Raw genomic sequence first — 6,668 nt, 5'->3', positions numbered from 1 at the left:
ACTACATGGAAGTTGGAAGATGAAAACTGAACATGAAATTTAATTTACTCAAAAGACTTAGTTTCTTCAACGTGAAAACTATAAACAGTATTTATCGATTTCTTCACCTTCACGTAAGCTTCTTCCTTGACAATGATCCAACATGTTCTTTCCCAGACTTGTATTTTTGATTCTTCATATCGATAAGACATGTCTGCAACGTTTATTCTCAGAGCCCGCTTATACCTGGATAATACGGACACCTTGTTCCCCATTGGTGTCCTTATTAACTGGGTTCCACTGTATCTATCTATTTCTTTCATTGTTAATTTTTTTTTTGTCAGGAGCCATAAATAATGACTGAAGTAGCCCCACGCAAATTTGTGTGTACGCTTCCAGGTTTATGAGGTGAAGAATTTTTTCTAAAAAACATTTTTGTGGTACAACACAAGGGTTCATGTGGACCCCATGCTTATGGTCTCCATCCCTGATTATGGCTCTAGTTTGCACGTAGGGCTTCTGATTTTCTTCAATTTTCTTAATTGAAGTTAACAGAGAAGAGCCATGTAGTTGATCTGTTAAATACGCCGCTATCATCAATCATCATCATCATCATCATCATCACTATCCTGCCAGTTACACAGAATAGTTAAGCTGAGAGTCCATGCTATTCTTGTTTATGTCAAATTGATCTTTTGGAATAAGCATAAATTGTTCTATCATTTTTTTTACCAATAAAATAGTTATTTTAATTTTTTAAACGGCAAATTAAGCAGGTTAGATCATGGCTTAATGCTACTATAAAGCCTTTTCCCATCCTCGGACAAACCCCGGGATTATTTGAAGCCGGTCTGTTTCCGGAAGTAGGAGGGCGGATGACTGCTTAGTGTTTATGTCTTAATAAACAGAATCACTTTTTTTTTACATTGCTTTATACAGTTGTACTAGTAGTAATGATTGTTGATTGCTTTATTGTAATTGCTTAAATCTCAATTTGTTTCAATTCTCGATGAAGTGTTCCATGGTGGAGCTTCCCTCCAGGTCTTAAAAACTTAGTGTTTTTGTCTCTAGAATTAGTTTTTTTGCGCTACTTCGTAATTCAATTCTTCATGCGCACAACTATTGTATCTCTTAAGTTACTATATTTTTAAAGACATACTCCTGGTCACTCTTGAGAACTGCCTTGGAAAAGAAAGATGAACCAGAATGCGAGTACTTTAAATGTAATGCATTATTTAACTTTTTTTACTCCCTAGTCGTGAATAGTGTCTTGCCCCTTCCTCATGTAATTGGTGGAAAAGTATTGGAGCTTTGCCAATACACTGAAGAGAATCTCCAGAAGGTAAGACTAAACTTAAGTAGTGATGTTATTTATCAAGTTTCCTGGGACATGATGTAAAATGTTTTCGCCAAGTAATTATTTTCTTTGTTCTTGTCTACCACGGCAAAGAGGTCAATAATAATAATAATAATAATAATAATAATAATAATTTTTTTAAATAAATAATAATCTTTATTAATAATAATAATAATAATAATAATAATACAAACTTTTATTTACGATTCATCAAATTTTTACAGAGCAAAAGCGATACAATAATGAAATGCTTTTGCAGTTATTGCAAAAGCATTTCTAAAATAATTACTTTCTTGTGTCACCGGTTTGTGAAATCAATAAATGAATATCATGGAACCAGGGGCAGGGGAGAAGACTCTTCAAATTTTTTCATTTCACAATCATGGAACAAAAATAATTGATGTCACATCCGGTCAAATTGGCGCCCAGCAGCCTGTCTCGGTGAAGTTGAATAATGGCGTCTGGGTCAGGCCTGATTTCTTCGAGTTTTAGAGGGATGTCACTATAAATCAGAAACGGGGAACGAGGAACCGGGAGCAGGAGTCTGGGAACAAGTGTACAACGGTAATCCCCATAAGAATTCAAAAAAGGCTGTTTAATACAACTTAAATAGAGCATTTAAGGTTTATCTTAGATTTTCTTGGCAGATATTCAGGGTTACAATGTAAGTTTCCTAACAGAAATTAAGAATTTCACCTAAAAAAGATTTGAAGCTGTTGTAAATAATCTCCCAACTTCGTCGAACAGTAAATTAGTTTTAAATTTTGGACTAAACTTACCCATTTTCCAAGACTCCAAAAGAGGCAGCCAATATTCAAGACAAAAAGTCAAAATTCTATAATTTCTGAAAATTTCTCTCCTTACGACTGTATTTTAAATCAGAGACTTGATTAACATTCGGCGCACATTCAAAGCATATTAACCGTGCACATCATATAATGGCCCTTTTTGGTATGCACACCCTGTCAACCAATCTCTCGTGCGCGTTTAGTGGCACGAGCAACCCACTCACGTGGGTAAGTAAGCCTTTGAGGGCAGATGTGTTTGATCAAGCTGGACTTTCAAAAAGTTCTGATGATTCGTGCTCTTGTTTCGAAGCATTACTTGATGACAAGGCTACTGATTAATATGGGAATAGCATTTATTCTTGCGCTGGTTGCTCTTAACAGTAACATTCAAACTAAAATATATAAAGTACAATTTTAATTGTTTGAAACTGAAATGGTTATGAAAAACTAGATTAATTGGTCGCTGGAAATGTACAACTTACAATTCTGTAGACTTATCCACACCCTTGTCATATCTTTAGGGGATCCCGCCTGATTGAGAAGCGAGTGTTTAAATACTCAGTGAGGCTTATTTGCATAAAAGTTTCAGACCTTTGGCCCATTTACTTTGACGCCAAAACTTAGTCTTACACTACAGTGTAAGTGCAAATCACTCCACTAGAGTGTGGGAATTGAGAAATTAGTTTTAATTGAGGAACGATTTGTGACTAACCTCTAATTAATTGTAAAACATGCAAGTATTCTTTGTTCTTGAATTGTCCTTAAGCTAAAGTAGTCCTGCATTAAGCTCTTCCTTGGTCGCAATTAAACACAGTTTGTGGATAGGTGGGTCGTACTCTCTGTCTCTTGTCTTGATTCTCACTTTTTGGACAAGGCCATGGTTTCCAGGAAAGGTATCTACAATAAGCGCCATTTTCACTCACATCTTTTGTGTTTGGGATCCAGTTCCAATACGAGAGCTCCGGTCTGAATGTTATCGCATACACAAAACCACTTATTTCTTGGTAATAAGTTTGGGGTAAAATACTTCATCCAACTTCTCCAGAAATCTGCAAGTCTGTTTTGCATGCTTCTGAGTTAACTGTCATGGATTGGTTCTTTCCTCGGCTTCTGATTGCGGTGGCGGATTGTGAGGGCCGATAAGAAGGTTGTTCGAAGGGATGGGGGGCTTCCCAGATTTCGTCCGAACTGGGGTACAGCAGTTGGCTGTTGACCATGTAAGTAACTTCTGACAGAAATGTTCTCCATTGCTCCTCGGAGTAGGTGTCATTCTTGTAGGTGAAGTTAAGTGCTTGTCTTCAGGACCGACTAAATTGGGGTCTCAACAGTCCCGTTTAGGTGTATTCCACTCCCATCTAAACTCACAGGCAAAATCATCAGAGAGGCCACTCTTCACCTTAGGAATATCCCAGTTCTGCAAGATTTCCTGTAGATATCCTTGGGCATCCGACAAAATTTGTTCCATGGTCTAACCAACAAACATTGGGATATCCACATAGGCAGGCAAATCTCCAAAAGGCCATTAAGAATGTTCACGTTTAAAGTTTTATGGGTGACCAGCTCTAGATGGGCCACACATGCTGTCATACAAGCAAAGATGATTACTTGTGCCTCTTTTAGAGTTATGCAACCAAGCTTAATCTGTACTGGCCGGAACATGTCCAGCAGTGTTTGAGGAGTGTTTCCGGGAAGCTTACTGCTACCCTTAATTTTGGAATCTGCCCCATGAGCTGGTTCAGGGAACTTTTCCATAGTTTTCTGTATGTGACACACTTTAAGGTGACGGTCTTAGCCATTCTGTGGAGTCCAATGGCCCAGAATTATTCCTGGTCTCTTGGATTTGGCTCCTTTAGCCACAATGACCAGGCCGTTCGTGGAGGTCATGGAGAAGCAAGTGTACAAAAGGGTGATCACGTGGTAAGATAATAGGCCTTTTCAGCTCTTCCGGTAGATATCTGACATCTACAAGTTGTCCATTATCCATTCACCCTTCTTTGCCATCCGTTTCTTGTCCAAACTTCCTTCGTCAACGTGAAATTGACTCCACTTCAGAAGATGGGTCTCAGCAGCCTTCAGTTCCTAAACTGAAATGGGCCCTGACGTCGGGTTCAGTTTCCATGCCTAACATGTATGAATAAAACAACGGATGTACCGTATTTTCTCGATAAAACGCCGGACCCCGATTAAACGCGGGCTTCGTATAAACGCCAGGTCAAAACAGCCGCATTTTAAATAAACGCCGGGTGCGTTTTATCGAAGCCCCGGCATTTGATCGGGGTCCCGGCGTTTATTAGGGGTCGAGGCCACAAGGACCGGATACAAGTAAATAGTAACCTCTTGAATGGCACTGTTACGACATACCAAGCATGGTATGGTTTTGGTATTTTATGGCATGGTTTTGGTATTTTAATAATCGTTCAAAGGAAAAATATCGGCGTAACATAACTGGGATAGTTGCTGTACAGCCAAATAAAATATAGCAATGTATCCGTGTTCGTGTTGTATTATTGACGCACTTTCTTTCTTGTGTTGTAATGCTCACTGACATTTGAATCGCGAGGATCACTCCAGCGTTTGTTTATAAGTTGTTTGTCTTTTCATGAGTTGTCCTTTCTGGGAGGAAATTGCGCATTGCACAGTAATAGGGACTCAAGGCCACCTTGTTCCAAATTGCTTGCTCGATAGTTTTTCTGTCTCACTTCAGCTGAAATATTCCCTCCATGTTTGATCGTCCAGCAATGACAAACTGCCCCTAGGTTTCCGAGCATCGGTAATAAAAAATCAACCTGGAAAAATGGCCGAAAGTCGCATTTCATTAATAAACGCCGGCCTTGAAAAAACGCCGGGTCGAAACTGCCAAAATTTAAATAAACGCCAGGGGGCGTTTAATCGAGAAAATACGGTAAGCAAGGGTTTTCTGTATCTTGGAGTACGTTGAACACATTTAGCAAATGCAGAAGAATAGGATTTTCGTTAAATTCAGGTTGGTAATGTTCAGGATAAATGTCTGCAAAGGCGGCATGATGTTTGCCACTTTTCTTCTCTTTCGAAACATTTTCTTTTCTTTTGAAGCTGTAAGGTCGTCCACGTGGGTAGTATCCTGGGTGTGGCCTTGAAAGCTTGGCCACTTTGGTTTCGGCAACTCCAGGAAGGATGGTCCTTCAGACTACTTCATGAGATGACTAAGTGTCATTGTCAGAGGGAACCAGGCAGGGCCCACAGATCGAGGTGGGCAGATTCCTTTCAAATTTCTCCCACTGATTACCTTTCCAATAAGATTGAAAAATATTCCCTTTTAAAAGAACTGACTTAATTTCATGCGATTCGACCACCCCCCCCCCCCCCCCTCCTTGTTTTTGGTTAATTTGCATAACAAAATCGCTTCAAATTACAGTCCGAGTGTTTTCCAGCAATTTTGATATGAGAGACAGGGTATTAATTTCACTGATTTCAAGTTATTTCCCTGCAGGGCTGCAAATAACTAACGGGCAGGCCCCGGTCACTTTGGCCGGTCAAACATGTTTTTGCTCGGACACTACCCGTTTTTGGCCGGTCAAATTTTAACAGTCGTAACTCTTGCGATAGTGAACCCAAATTGCACAGTAATCCTTTTATAACTGAAAAACAAATGGTTTTACTACTCTTTGCTGCAGAAGCAGCCTCGCATTCAGTACGTGGAACAGTTACGCAAGATACAACCGCATCTGGCAAAATCACTGATAATTAAATATTACACTTTGGCAATCGCCACATCATTTCTACAGCAGAACTTAAAGTAAAATGTGCAGAATATATGAAAGCTGAACTGTTCAATCAATCTCTTAATTAATTTGAAAAAAGAAGCTAACTGAAATGTAAACATAAACAAGAAACACTTAAAGTGCCTATGAAGCAAAAACATTTTTGTCACAGTTTGTTAGTTTATGAATTTCTCGGTCTGAATATGTGGGTTTAACTGGACAAAACCTTCTCAATCTGCAATTATGATCCCTGAAAGGCTCGAATTTAGCGCCGGAAAGTGTCTCCATGTTGTGCACGGCCAAAACGATCGTATTACAAGGTTGTGACGCAGAAAACACCTTGGAACACACTAGTGTCATGGCGGCGAAGGGAGTTTCTTCAATCTGGGCGACTCATTATGCGGCTGGTAACTCCAATATGACAAACTGCGCAAAAAAAAACTGGCATGCCGGGAATAGGTATACATAACTTCCCGAGAGACGAAATTTTATGGCAGAAGTAGATTCGGTTTGCTCGAATTCACAGGAAAGATTCAAGCCATAGCTCTTGAAAGCGAAAGACAAGGATGATCAGCTGTGTGTGGATATATTACACTCTCATATCTGTGATAAACAAACATCCTACAATCTTACTGCAGTTAAATAGCTTAAGCATGAAATCACGGGTAGAGAAATCCACGGATCCTTAGTCTTGGCAGATAACATTTATTTAGCGCTCCCAGAAATCTTGCTTAATTCAAGCCGATAAACCTAAACAAATGCCACAGAGCTAAAATTGTACCTGGGAATTGTAGCATAGACATT

The sequence above is a fragment of the Pavona decussata genome, unplaced genomic scaffold, assembly GCF_977016875.1.
Source record: "Pavona decussata unplaced genomic scaffold, jaPavDecu1.1 SCAFFOLD_396, whole genome shotgun sequence".
Lineage (NCBI taxonomy): Eukaryota > Metazoa > Cnidaria > Anthozoa > Scleractinia > Agariciidae > Pavona > Pavona decussata.
Note: the sequence above shows the minus strand (reverse complement) of the source record.